At 49.1% G+C, this 14,780-nt stretch overlaps 1 long non-coding RNA gene and 1 pseudogene across 8 annotated transcripts; both read right to left on the reverse strand.

Annotated features, from left to right (window-relative positions):
• The window catches only part of LOC118381799 (F-actin-uncapping protein LRRC16A-like), a 279,527-nt pseudogene that overhangs the window by 43,950 nt on the left and 220,797 nt on the right, over positions 1–14,780 (reverse strand).
• Positions 2,860–3,870, reverse strand: LOC127928781 (uncharacterized). Of its 8 annotated transcripts, none has more exons than XR_008132187.1 (3): positions 3,846–3,870; positions 3,254–3,303; positions 2,860–2,885 (listed from the first exon to the last, which is right to left on the reverse strand). It is a non-coding gene; the product is annotated as an uncharacterized LOC127928781 (long non-coding RNA). The 8 variants fall into 8 exon arrangements; XR_008132186.1 differs by lacking the exon at positions 3,846–3,870 and adding an exon at positions 3,810–3,834; XR_008132185.1 differs by lacking the exon at positions 3,846–3,870 and adding an exon at positions 3,774–3,798.

The following is a 14,780-nucleotide window of genomic DNA, read 5'->3' on the forward strand; positions in this document are numbered from 1 at the left end:
GAGAGGGGGAGAGGAGGATGGGAGATCTAAATGAGGAAAATGACCAGGGGAAGAGGAGGCATCCTTCAGGAGGAGGAAGCCCGTCTTGAGTGGAGAGGAGGACAGGAGGAGGAGAGGAGGAAGAGAGGGGAGGGAGGACAGAAGGAGGAGAGGAGGAAGGGAGGGGAGATGGAGGAGGAGGAGAGAGGGAAGAGGGGAAGAGAGGGAAGTGTGAGACAGGGAAGAGAGGGGGGAGAGGAGGAGGAGGAGGAAGAGAGTGGACAGGAGGAAGAGAGGGGAGAGGAGGAAGAAGACTGGAGGAGGAAGAGAGGGGAGAGGAGGTCAGGAGGAGGAGAGGACAGGAGGAGGAGAGGATACCATCTCTTCAGAGATGAGGAAAGGAAGAGAGGACAGGAGGAGGAGAGGAGGGGGAGAGGAGGAAGAAGGGGAGAGGAGGAAGAGAGGGGAGAGGAGGAGGAAGAAGAGGACAGGAGGAGGAGAGGAGGGGAGAGGAAAAGGGTTAGAAAAAGTATTGTAACATTCAAAATGTTGGATTATGGGTTAGATCTTAACTAAATGCCCAGAGTAAAATGACCAGTCACCGTTTTGGAGTTCCTGGCATCCTTCATCAGGTTTTCTAAGGCCGTCTTCTTCGTCTGAAAGACCACGTCTGTCTCTGAGTTCCTCAGGGAGTTGAGATGGTCCTGGACTTTCACACAGATCCTGTCAATCATCTGAAGAAGAAGAAGAGTGTGAGACAGGAACAAAGCAGTTACCTGTCTAGCAGTGAAACCTAATACAGACAATCTGAGAGGAATAGTAGACTGGACTTCAGAGCATCTTGAGGACAATCTTCAATCATCTTCAGATGACAATACCATCTCTTCACACTCCTCTCAAATTACAGGAAATACAAACCGTCACACATCTACACCATGAAATGAATCACTAAGAATCATGTCTCATCTTCACCATGAAATGAATCACGAAGAATCATGTCTCATCTTCACCATGAAATGAATCACTAAGAATCGTGTCTCATCTTCACCATGAAATGAATCACTAAGCATCGTGTCTCACATAGCTGGTGTAACTGAGTCAGGTTTGTAGGCCTCCTTGCTCCGACATGCTTTTTAGTTCTGTCCACAAATGTTCTATGGGATTGAGGTCAGGGCTTTGTGATGGCCACTCAATACCTTGACTTTGTTGTCCTTAAGCCATTTTGCCACAACTTTGGAAGTATGCTAGGTGTCATTGGAAGTATGCTAGGTGTCATTGGAAGTATGCTAGGGTCATTGGAAGTATGCTAGGGGTCATTGGAAGTATGCTAGGGGTCATTGGAAGTATGCTAGGTGTCATTGCCCATTAGGAAGACCCCACCGAGCTTTAACTTCCTGACTGATGTTTTGAGATGTTGCTTCAATATATCCACATCATTTTCCTTCCTCATGATGCCATCTATTTTATGAAGTGCACCAGTCCCTCCAGCAGCAACCTCAGTGTTAACCAGTGGTCAGGGGAGATTACAGGCTGTTAGTGGGGTGATGAAACACAATGCTACGCTCAACAAGTCAACAAAATCAAGTCGAGCTATGACCCCCGTGTCGCTGATCCCATGTTGCTGACCCCCGTGTCGCTGATCCCATGTTGCTGACCCCCGTGTCGCTGATCCCATGTTGCTGACCCCCGTGTCGCTGATCCCATGTTGCTGACCCCCGTGTCGCTGATCCCGTGTTGCTGACCCCCATGTTACTGACCCCCATGTTGCTGACCCCCATGTCGCTGACCTCCCATGTTGCTGACCCCCCCATGTTGCTGACCCCCCCATGTTGCTGACCCCCATGTTACTGACCCCCATGTTGCTGACCCCCATGTTACTGACCCCCATGTTACTGACCCCCATGTTGCTGACCCCCCCGTGTTGCTGACCCCCCGTGTTTCTGACCCTCCATGTTGCTGACCCCCATGTTGCTGACCCCCGTGTTTCTGACCCCCCGTGTCTGCATGACCCCCCGTCGCTGACCCCCCGTGTCGCTGACCCCCCCCCGTGTCGCTGACCCCCCCCGCGTCGCTGACCTCTGCGGCTGTATTTACATGGTACTGTGTTTTTAAATACTGTTGAGCTGTGTGTCACCTGCTGAGTGGTGGTGGTAACGATGCCCTGTTGGACCCCCGGTAGGCCTGCTCCTGTATTTACATGGTACTGTGTTTTTAAATACTGTTGAGCTGTGTGTCACCTGCTGAGTGGTGGTGGTAACGATGCCCTGTTGTAGACGGTAGGCCTGCTCCTGTATTTACATGGTACTGTGTTTTTAAATACTGTTGAGTGGTGTGTCACCTGCTGAGTGGTGGTGGTAACGATGCCCTGTTGGAGACGGTAGGCCTGCTCCTGTATTTACATGGTACTGTGTTTTTAAATACTGTTGAGTGGTGTGTCACCTGCTGAGTGGTGGTGGTAACGATGCCCTGTTGGAGACGGTAGGCCTGCTCCTGTATTTACATGGTACTGTGTTTTTAAATACTGTTGAGTGGTGTGTCACCTGCTGAGTGGTGGTGGTAACGATGCCCTGTTGGAGACGGTAGGCCTGCTCCTGGAGGTATTGACGCGTCTCATGGTTCCGGAACAAGTAGTTCTCAATCTGAAGAGAGCAGAGAGCATTACTCTGTCAGACATTTGTCATAGCAATGATATCCAAGTAGCAAAATGGTTATAAATCATAGATTTTGTTATTGTATTTGTGTGTGAGGTGAATATATATATGTTAGAATTGTTTTTGTACCCAGACTACACAACAAATCCCAATTGGAAAAATAATCTGATTGATTGATAGTTCAACCAGGTCCTCAGAGGTTTGAAGAGTCTGACTCAACTTCAGTCTTCTCTGGGCTTTAAGAGACTGACTCACCTTCAGTCTTCTCTGGGCTTTAAGAGACTGACTCAGCTTCAGTCTTCTCTGGGCTTTAAGAGTCTGACTCACCTTCAGTCTTCTCTGGGCTTTAAGAGTCTGACTCACCTTCAGTCTTCTCTGGGCTTTAAGAGTCTGACTCACCTTCAGTCTTCTCTGGGCTTTAAGAGTCTGACTCACCTTCAGTCTTCTCTGGGCTTTAAGAGACTGACTCACCTTCAGTCTTCTCTGGGCTTTAAGAGTCTGACTCACCTTCAGTCTTCTCTGGGCTCGCTTTAAGAGACTGACTCACCTTCTGTCTTCTCTGGGCTGGCTTTAAGAGACTGACTCACCTTCTGTCTTCTCTGGGCTTTAAGAGTCTGACTCACCTTGAGCAGGGCGTCCTCAGTCTTCTCTGGGCTTTAAGAGTCTGACTCACCTTCAGTCTTCTCTGGGCTTTAAGAGTCTGACTCACCTTCAGTCTTCTCTGGGCTGGCTTTAAGAGTCTGACTCACCTTCAGTCTTCTCTGGGCTTTAAGAGTCTGACTCACCTTCAGTCTTCTCTGGGCTTTAAGAGTCTGACTCACCTTCAGTCTTCTCTGGGCTTTAAGAGACTGACTCACCTTCAGCAGGGCATCCTCAGTCTTCTCTGGGCTTTAAGAGTCTGACTCACCTTCAGTCTTCTCTGGGCTTTAAGAGACTGACTCACCTTCAGCAGGGCATCCTCAGTCTTCTCTGGGCTTTAAGAGACTGACTCACCTTCAGCAGGGCATCCTCAGTCTTCTCTGGGCTTTAAGAGACTGACTCACCTTGAGCAGGGCGTCCTCAGTCTTCTCTGGGCTTTAAGAGACTGACTCACCTTGAGCAGGGCATCCTCAGTCTTCTCTGGGCTTTAAGAGTCTGACTCACCTTCAGTCTTCTCTGGGCTTTAAGAGTCTGACTCACCTTCAGTCTTCTCTGGGCTTTAAGAGTCTGACTCACCTTCAGTCTTCTCTGGGCTTTAAGAGTCTGACTCACCTTCAGTCTTCTCTGGGCTTTAAGAGTCTGACTCACCTTCAGTCTTCTCTGGGCTTTAAGAGTCTGGCTCACCTTCAGCAGGGCGTCCTCAGTCTTCTCTGGGCTTTAAGAGTCTGACTCACCTTGAGCAGGGCATCCTCAGTCTTCTCTGGGCTGGCTTTAAGAGTCTGACTCACCTTCAGTCTTCTCTGGGCTTTAAGAGACTGACTCACCTTGAGCAGGGCGTCCTCAGTCTTCTCTGGGCTTTAAGAGACTGACTCACCTTGAGCAGGGCGTCCTCAGTCTTCTCTGGGCTTTAAGAGTCTGACTCACCTTGAGCAGGGTGTCCTCAGTCTTCTCTGGGCTTTAAGAGTCTGACTCACCTTGAGCAGGGTGTCCTCAGTCTTCTCTGGGCTTTAAGAGACTGACTCACCTTGAGCAGGGCATCCTCAGTCTTCTCTGGGCTTTAAGAGACTGACTCACCTTGAGCAGGGCGTCCTCAGTCTTCTCTGGGCTTTAAGAGTCTGACTCACCTTGAGCAGGGTGTCCTCAGTCTTCTCTGGGCTTTAAGAGTCTGACTCACCTTGAGCAGGGTGTCCTCAGTCTTCTCTGGGCTTTAAGAGACTGACTCACCTCACCTTCAGTCTTCTCTGGGCTTTAAGAGTCTGACTCACCTTGAGCAGGGCATCCTCAGTCTTCTCTGGGCTTTAAGAGACTGACTCATCTTGAGCAGGGCATCCTCAGTCTTCTCTGGGCTTTAAGAGACTGACTCACCTTCAGCAGGGCGTCCTCAGTCTTCTCTGGGCTTTAAGAGTCTGACTCACCTTGAGCAGGGCGTCCTCAGTCTTCTCTGGGCTTTAAGAGACTGACTCACCTTGAGCAGGGCGTCCTCAGTCTTCTCTGGGCTTTAAGAGACTGACTCACCTTGAGCAGGGCGTCCTCAGTCTTCTCTGGGCTTTAAGAGACTGACTCACCTTGAGCAGGGCGTCCTCAGTCTTCTCTGGGCTTTAAGAGACTGACTCACCTTGAGCAGGGCGTCCTCAGTCTTCTCTGGGCTGGCTTTGAGAGCCTGAGACGCATCGATGATGGGGATAGGCATGAACCGGATCGTGAAGTTTCTGTCAAGGAGATGGACGGTCTCATAAATTTAGCATAGTTTAAACAGATAGTATAATGTACTTATTCATTCCAGTCATATTTAACCAGATATTGTCATTCATATTTAAACAGATATTATGACCCAGTTAGTTATAGAAATCTGAATTGGTTTAAAAGCCAGTCATGAACTAACACAGTATCTGATTCAACTAATGTGATTATTTTAGCAATCTGAAACAAGCCATTTCATCTCCTGATTGATTGTGACTTGACATCGTTAAGTGAGGTTACTGATCCTCTGCAGTTGGAGAGAGAGTCTTCTCTGAGAGAGAGAGAGAGAGAGAGAGAGAGAGAGAGAGATGAGTGTCTGTCTCTCAGGTGAAGCAGCTCAACGGTAGATTCATTCTTCATCTGTAGTCAGAAAGGCCTCAGTGTGTCACTAAAGCAAATACTTTAGTAGTAGACTTCTCTAGTAGACCCAGGGTGTTTACCTAAAGATGGCCACTTCTCTAGTAGTTTACCTAAAGATGGCCACTTCTGGGTAGTTTACCTAAAGATGGCCACTTCTCTAGTAGTTTACCTAAAGATGGCCACTTCTCTAGTAGTTTACCTAAAGATGGCCACTTCTCTAGTAGTTTACCTAAAGATGGCCACTTCTCTAGTAAACCCAGGGTGTTTACCTAAAGATGGCCACTTCTCTAGTAGTTTACCTAAAGATGGCCACTTCTCTAGTAGTTTACCTAAAGATGGCCACTTCTCTAGTAGTTTACCTAAAGATGGCCACTTCTCTAGTAGTTTACCTAAAGATGGCCACTTCTCTAGTAGTTTACCTAAAGATGGCCACTTCTCTAGTAGTTTACCTAAAGATGGCCACTTCTCTAGTAGTTTACCTAAAGATGGCCACTTCTCTAGTAGTTTACCTAAAGATGGCCACTTCTCTAGTAGTTTACCTAAAGATGGCCACTTCTCTAGTAAACCCAGGGTGTTTACCTAAAGATAGCCAGTTATCTCTTAGTTATAGTCCCTCTTCCCTGGACTCTATGTAAACTGGAAACCATATATCCTGAGGATGCATTTATTGTAACTGACAGTGAGGTGAAGAAGGCGTAACAGCGCCTCTTCAACTTCAGGAGGCTGAAGAAATGTGGCTTGTCACCCAAAACCCTGACAAACTTTTACGGATGCACTATCGAGAGGATCCTGACGGGCTGTATCACCGCCTGGTACGGCAACTGCACCGCCCTCAACCACAAGGCTCTCCAGAGGGTGATGAGGTCTGCACAACGCATCATCAGGGGCAAACTACCTGCTCTCCAGGACACCTACAGCACCCGATGTCACAGGAAGGCCATAAAGATCATCAAGGACAACAACCACCCGAGCCACTGCCTGTTCACCCCACTATCATCCAGAAGGCGAGGTCAGTACAGGTGCATCAAAGCTGGGACCGAGAGACTGAAAAACAGCTTCTATCTCAAGGCCATCAGACTGTTAAACAGCCATCACTAGCACAGAGAGGCTGCTGCCTACATTGAGACCCAATCACTGGCCACTTTAATAAATGGATCACTAGTCACTCTAAATAATGGCACTTTAATAATGTTTACATATCTTACATCACATGTATATACTGTATTTTATACCATCTATTGCTTATGACACTTGGCCATCGCTCATCCATATACTTACATGTACATATTCTCATTCACCCCTTTAGATTTGTGTGTATGAGGTAGTTGTTGTGGAATTGTTAGATTACTTCTAAGATATTACTGCACTGTCAGAACTAGAGACACAAGCATTTCACTACACTCGCATTAACATCTGCTAACCATGTGTATGTGACGGTCTCTCTCCCTCTCCCTCTTCCCTCTCTCCCTCTTCCCTCTCTCCCTCTCTCCCTATCTCCCCTCCCCATCTCTCCCCTTCTCTCTCCCTCTCCATCTCTCTCCCCACTCTCCCTCTCTCTCTCCATATCTCCCCTTCTCTCTCCCTCTCCCCACTCTCCCTCTCCATATCTCCCATTCCCTCTCCCCTCTCTCCATCTCTTCCCTTCTCTCTCCCCTTTCTCCCTCTCTCTCCCCATCTCTCCTCTCCTCTCTCCATCTCTCCCCTTGTCTCTCCCTCTCCCCTTTCTCCCTCTCCTCTCTCCATCTCTCCCCTTGTCTCTCCCTCTCCCCTTTCTCCCTCTCCTCTCTCCATCTCTCCCCTTGTCTCTCCCTCTCCCCTTTCTCCCTCTCCTCTCTCCATCTCTCCCCTTGTCTCTCCCTCTCCCCTTTCTCCCTCTCCTCTCTCCATCTCTTCCTTCTCTTTCCCGCTCCCCTTTCTCTCTCCATCTCCCCTCTCTCTCCCACCATCTCTCCTCTCCTCTCTCCATCTCTCCCCTTGTCTCTCCCTCTCCCCTTTCTCCCTCTCCATCTCTCCCCTTGTCTCTCCCTCTCCCCTTCCTCCCTCTCCTCTCTCCATCTCTTCCTTATCTCTCCCTCTCCCCTTTCTCTCTCCCCTCTCTCTCCCCATCTCTTCCTTCTCTCTCCCCTTCTCTCTCTCCATCTCTTCCGTCTCTCTCCCTCTTCCCTTCTCTCTCCCCATCTCTCCTCTCTCCATCTCTTCCTTCTCTCTCCCTCTTCCCTTCTCTCTCCCCTCTCTCTCACCCCATCTCTCCTCTCCTCATCTCTTCCTTCTCTCTCCCTCTTCCCTTCTCTCTTCTCTCCCCATCTCTCCTCTCTTCTCTCTCCCTCTCCCCTTTCTCCCTCTCCTCTCTCCATCTCTTCCTTCTCTCACCCTCTCCCCTCTCTCTCCCCATCTCTCTCCCCTCTCCTCTCCACCATGTGTACCACAGGGTCCACATCCATCCTCATCACAAAGCAAATTACAAATAACCAGCCTCCCAGATTCCTCACAGGGCGCTAGTTAAGCATCCAGCCTCCCAGATTCCTCACAGGGCGCTAGTTAAGCATCCAGCCTCCCAGATTCCTCACAGGGCGCTAGTTAAGCATCCAGCCTCCCATATTCCTCACAGGGCGCTAGTTAAGCATCCAGCCTCCCAGATTCCTCACAGGGCGCTAGTTAAGCATCCAGCCTCCCAGATTCCTCACAGGGCGCTAGTTAAGCATCCAGCCTCCCAGATTCCTCACAGGGCGCTAGTTAAGCATCCAGCCTCACAGGGCGCTAGTTAAGCATCCAGCCTCCCAGATTCCTCACAGGGCGCTAGTTAAGCATCCAGCCTCCCAGATTCCTCACAGGGCGCTAGTTAAGCATCCAGCCTCCCAGATTCCTCACAGGGCGCTAGTTAAGCATCCAGCCTCCCAGATTCCTCACAGGGCGCTAGTTAAGCATCCAGCCTCCCAGATTCCTCACAGGGCGCTAGTTAAGCATCCAGCCTCCCAGATTCCTCACAGGGCGCTAGTTAAGCATCCAGCCAGCCAACGTTTATTGTTATGCAGCAATTACAGAATGTAGATTCTATTTAAATGAGGATGAAACAAAGAAACTGCCCAGACACTCATGACTGAGTGGATTCTAATATCATTCAGCTCTAAATTCATAGACAGCCAATCACATGGTGCTTGTCTGCCATTCCCCCACCCTCTCTCTCTTCTCTCTCCCCCACCCTCTCTCTTCTCTCTCTCTCTCCCCACCCTCTCTCTCTCTTCTCTCTCCCCCACCCTCTCTCTTCTCTCTCTCTCTCCCCCACCCTCTTCTCTCTCTTCTCTCTCCCCACCCTCTCTCTCTCTTCTCTCTCCCCACCCTCTCTCTCTCTTCTCTCCCCCACCCTCTCTCTTCTCTCTCCCCCACCCTCTCTCTCTCTTCTCTCTCCCCACCCTCTCTCTCTCTTCTCTCTCCCCCACCCCCTCTCTCTCTCTCTCTCTCTCTCTCTTCTCTCTCCCCACCCTCTCTCTTCTCTCTCTCTCTCCCCCACCCTCTCTCTCTCTTCTCTCTCCCCACCCCTCTCTCTCTTCTCTCTTCCCCACCCTCTCTCTCTCTCTCTCTCTCCCCACCACCCCTCTCTCTCTCTTCTCTCCCCCACCCTCTCTCTCTCTCTCTCTCTCCCCACCCTCTCTCTCTCTCTCTCTCTCCCCACTCTCTCTCTCTCTCTCTCTCTTCTCTCTCCCCCACCCTCTTTCTTCTCTCTCTTTCCTATTTCTCTCCTGCTGCACCCTCCACTCTCTCTTTTCCTCCCCCCTCCTCTACCTCTCTGTCTCTCTGCTAACCCTCCCTCTCTCCCCCTCCACCCTGTCTGTGCTTACAGGGATGAACAGCAGGCCCAGAGCCAAGCAGAGCAGAGAGGTACACAATAACCACACTGTTTTCTCTCCTCACCACAGCAGCCTGCTGTATCATCATTTGTATTCTGGAAGTGTTTCTGGTCATAATAATTCACCACAGTAGTGGTTAGATTGAAGGGGCGGCAGGTAACCTAGTGGTTAGAGTGGAGGGGCGGCAGGTAGCCTAGTGGTTAGAGTGGAGGGGCGGCAGGTAGCCTAGTGGTTAGAGTGGAGGGGCGGCAGTTAACCTAGTGGTTAGAGTGGAGGGGCGGCAGGTAGCCTAGTGGTTAGAGTGTAGGGACGGCAGGTAGCCTAGTGGTTAGAGTGTAGGGACGGCAGGTAGCCTAGTGGTTAGAGTGGAGGGACGGCAGGTAGCCTAGTGGTTAGAGTGGAGGGGTGGCAGGTAGCCTAGTGGTTAGAGTGGAGGGACGGCAGGTAGCCTAGTGGTTAGAGTGTAGGACGGCAGGTAGCCTAGTAGTTAGAGTGTAGGGACGGCAGGTAGCCTAGTGGTTAGAGTGGAGGGGCGGCAGGTAGCCTAGTGGTTAGAGTGAAGGGACGGCAGGTAGCCTAGTGGTTAGAGTGTAGGGGCGGCAGGTAGCCTAGTGGTTAGAGTGTAGGGACGGCAGGTAGCCTAGTGGTTAGAGTGTAGGGACGGCAGGTAGCCTAGTGGTTAGAGTGGAGGGTGGCAGGTAGCCTAGTGGTTAGAGTGGAGGGACGGCAGGTAGCCTAGTGGTTAGAGTGTAGGGACGGCAGGTAGCCTAGTAGTTAGAGTGTAGGGACGGCAGGTAGCCTAGTGGTTAGAGTGGAGGGGCGGCAGGTAGCCTAGTGGTTAGAGTGAAGGGACGGCAGGTAGCCTAGTGGTTAGAGTGTAGGGACGGCAGGTAGCCTAGTGGTTAGAGTGGAGGGGTGGCAGGTAGCCTAGTGGTTAGAGTGGAGGGACGGCAGGTAGCCTAGTGGTTAGAGTGTAGGGACGGCAGGTAGCCTAGTAGTTAGAGTGTAGGGACGGCAGGTAGCCTAGTGGTTAGAGTGGAGGGGCGGCAGGTAGCCTAGTGGTTAGAGTGAAGGGACGGCAGGTAGCCTAGTGGTTAGAGTGTAGGGGCGGCAGGTAGCCTAGTGGTTAGAGTGGAGGGACGGCAGGTAGCCTAGTGGTTAGAGTGTAGGGGCGGCAGGTAGCCTAGTGGTTAGAGTGTAGGGGCGGCAGGTAGCCTAGTGGTTAGAGTGGAGGGACGGCAGGTAGCCTAGTGGTTAGAGTGAAGGGACGGCAGGTAGCCTAGTGGTTAGAGTGTAGGGACGGCAGGTAGCCTAGTGGTTAGAGTGAAGGGACGGCATGTAGCCTAGTGGTTAGAGTGGAGGGGCGGCAGGTGGCCTAGTGGTTAGAGTGTAGGGACGGCAGGTAGCCTAGTGGTTAGAGTGAAGGGACGGCAGGTAGCCTAGTGGTTAGAGTGTAGGGACGGCAGGTAGCCTAGTGGTTAGAGTGGAGGGACGGCAGGCAGCCTAGTGGTTAGAGTGTAGGGACGGCAGGTAGCCTAGTGGTTAGAGTGTAGGGACGGCAGGTAGCCTAGTGGTTAGAGTGTAGGGACGGCAGGTAGCCTAGTGGTTAGAGTGTAGGGACGGCAGGTAGCCTAGTGGTTAGAGTGGAGGGATGGCAGGTCGCCTAGTGGTTAGATCTCCATTGGTCCTCTGGTCATATTCACTACGGTACTAGCTAGATCTCCATTGGTCATATTCACTACAGTACTAGCTAGATGTCCATTGGTCCTCTGGTCATATTCACTACAGTACTAGCTAGATCTCCATTGGTCCTCTGGTCATATTCACTACAGTACTAGCTAGATCTCCATTGGTCCTCTGGTCATATTCACTACAGTACTAGCTAGATCTCCATTGGTCCTCTGGTCATATTCACTACGGTACTAGCTAGATCTCCATTGGTCCTCTGGTCATATTCACTACAGTACTAGCTAGATCTCCATTGGTCCTCTGGTCATATTCACTACAGTACTAGCTAGATGTCCATTGGTCCTCTGGTCATATTCACTACAGTACTAGCTAGATCTCCATTGGTCCTCTGGTCATATTCACTACAGTACTAGCTAGATCTCCATTGGTCCTCTGGTCATATTCACTACAGTACTAGCTAGATCTCCATTGGTCCTCTGGTCATATTCACTACGGTACTAGCTAGATCTCCATTGGTCCTCTGGTCATATTCACTACGGTACTAGCTAGATCTCCATTGGTCCTCTGGTCATATTCACTACAGTACTAGCTAGATGTCCATTGGTCCTCTGGTCATATTCACTACAGTACTAGCTAGATCTCCATTGGTCCTCTGGTCATATTCACTACAGTACTAGCTAGATCTCCATTGGTCCTCTGGTCATATTCACTACAGTACTAGCTAGATCTCCATTGGTCCTCTGGTCATATTCACTACGGTACTAGCTAGATCTCCATTGGTCATATTCACTACAGTACTAACTAGATCTCCATTGGTCCTCTGGTCATATTCACTACGGTACTAGCTAGATCTCCATTGGTCATATTCACTACAGTACTAGCTAGATGTCCATTGGTCCTCTGGTCATATTCACTACAGTACTAGCTAGATCTCCATTGGTCCTCTGGTCATATTCACTACAGTACTAGCTAGATCTCCATTGGTCATATTCACTACAGTACTAACTAGATCTCCATTGGTCCTCTGGTCATATTCACTACGGTACTAGCTAGATCTCCATTGGTCATATTCACTACAGTACTAGCTAGATCTCCATTGGTCATATTCACTACGGTACTAGCTAGATCTCCATTGGTCATATTCACTACAGTACTAGCTAGATCTCCATTGGTCATATTCACTACAGTACTAGCTAGATCTCCATTGGTCATATTCACTACAGTACTAGCTAGATCTCCATTGGTCCTCTGGTCATATTCACTACAGTACTAGCTAGATCTCCATTGGTCCTCTGGTCATATTCACTACAGTACTAGCTAGATCTCCATTGGTCATATTCACTACAGTACTAGCTAGATCTCCATTGGTCATATTCACTACAGTACTAGCTAGATCTCCATTGGTCATATTCACTACAGTACTAGCTAGATCTCCATTGGTCCTCTGGTCATATTCACTACAGTACTAGCTAGATCTCCATTGGTCATATTCACTACAGTACTAGCTAGATCTCCATTGGTCATATTCACTACAGTACTAGTTAGATCTCCATTGGTCATATTCACTACAGTACTAGTTAGATCTCCATTGGTCATATTCACTACAGTACTAGCTAGATCTCCATTGGTCATATTCACTACAGTACTAGCTAGATCTCCATTGGTCCTCTGGTCATATTCACTACAGTACTAGTTAGATCTCCATTGGTCATATTCACTACAGTACTAGCTAGATCTCCATTGGTCATATTCACTACAGTACTAGTTAGATCTCCATTGGTCCTCTGGTCATATTCACTACAGTACTAACTAGATCTCCATTGGTCATATTCACTACAGTACTAGTTAGATCTCCATTGGTCATATTCACTACAGTACTAGTTAGATCTCCATTGGTCCTCTGGTCATATTCACTACAGTACTAGCTAGATCTCCATTGGTCATATTCACTACAGTACTAGCTAGATCTCCATTGGTCATATTCACTACAGTACTAACTAGATCTCCATTGGTCCTCTGGTCATATTCACTACGGTACTAGCTAGATCTCCATTGGTCATATTCACTACAGTACTAGCTAGATCTCCATTGGTCCTCTGGTCATATTCACTACAGTACTAGCTAGATCTCCATTGGTCCTCTGGTCATATTCACTACAGTACTAGCTAGATCTCCATTGGTCCTCTGGTCATATTCACTACGGTACTAGCTAGATCTCCATTGGTCCTCTGGTCATATTCACTACAGTACTAGCTAGATCTCCATTGGTCCTCTGGTCATATTCACTAGGGTACTAGGCTGCCTGCCTGCCCCTCTCTGACATCTCTTTCCAGAGGCTCTTCCATCCTCCCCCTTCCTCCTCTCCTCCTCCCCCTTCCTCCTCTCCTCCTCGAGACATACTTATTTGACTGCTACATCCTTCCTGTTACAGCTTACAGACACACACACACACACACACACACACACACACACACACACACACACACACACACACACACACACACACACACACACACACACACACACACACACACACACACACACACACACACACACACACACACACACAGAATCCCATTGCTACTCACTTCTCCAGAGCAGCTGCTACATCCTGAAGACCTTGAGGACTGATGTTGTTCTTATCCCAGATCACCGTCCTGGTGAAACAGATCAGAATCATCATTCACATACCAAACCATCTGAGACAGTCCTCTCCTCTCCAAACCATCCCACTGTCTTGTTTCTACGGTAACACACTTTAACAGAGAGACAAACTGAGACAGTCCTCTCCTCTCCAAACCATCCCACTGTCTTGTTTCTACGGTAACACACTTTAACAGAGAGACAAACTGAGACAGTCCTCTCCTCTCCAAACCATCCCACTGTCTTGTTTCTACGGTAACACACTTTAACAGAGAGACAAACTGAGACAGTCCTCTCCTCTCCAAACCATCCCACTGTCTTGTTTCTACGGTAACACACTTTAACAGAGAGACAAACTGAGACAGTCCTCTCCTCTCCAAACCATCCCACTGTCTTGTTTCTACGGTAACACACTTTAACAGAGAGACAAACTGAGACAGTCCTCTCCTCTCCAAACCATCCCACTGTCTTGTTTCTACGGTAACACACTTTAACAGAGAGACAAACTGAGACAGTCCTCTCCTCTCCAAACCATCCCACTGTCTTGTTTCTACGGTAAGCACTTTAACAGAGAGACAAACTGAGAGACAGTCCTCTCCTCTCCAAACCATCCCACTGTCTTGTTTCTACGGTAACACACTTTAACAGAGAGACAAACTGAGACAGTCCTCTCCTCTCCAAACCATCCCACTGTCTTGTTTCTACGGTAACACACTTTAACAGAGAGACAAACTGAGACAGTCCTCTCCTCTCCAAACCATCCCACTGTCTTGTTTCTACGGTAACACACTTTAACAGAGAGACAAACTGAGACAGTCCTCTCCTCTCCAAACCATCCCACTGTCTTGTTTCTACGGTAACACACTTTAACAGAGAGACAAACTGAGACAGTCCTCTCCTCTCCAAACCATCCCACTGTCTTGTTTCTACGGTAACACACTTTAACAGAGAGACAAACTGAGACAGTCCTCTCCTCTCCAAACCATCCCACTGTCTTGTTTCTACGGTAACACACTTTAACAGAGAGACAAACTGAGACAGTCCTCTCCTCTCCAAACCATCCCACTGTCTTGTTTCTACGGTAACACACTTAAACAGAGAGACAAACTGAGACAGTCCTCTCCTCTCCAAACCATCCCACTGTCTTGTTTCTACGGTAACACACTTTAACAGAGAGACAAACTGAGACAGTCCTCTCCTCTCCAAACCATCCCACTGTCTTGTTTTACAGTAA

The sequence above is a fragment of the Oncorhynchus keta genome, unplaced genomic scaffold, assembly GCF_023373465.1.
Source record: "Oncorhynchus keta strain PuntledgeMale-10-30-2019 unplaced genomic scaffold, Oket_V2 Un_scaffold_3956_pilon_pilon, whole genome shotgun sequence".
Taxonomy (NCBI): Eukaryota; Metazoa; Chordata; class Actinopteri; order Salmoniformes; family Salmonidae; genus Oncorhynchus; species Oncorhynchus keta.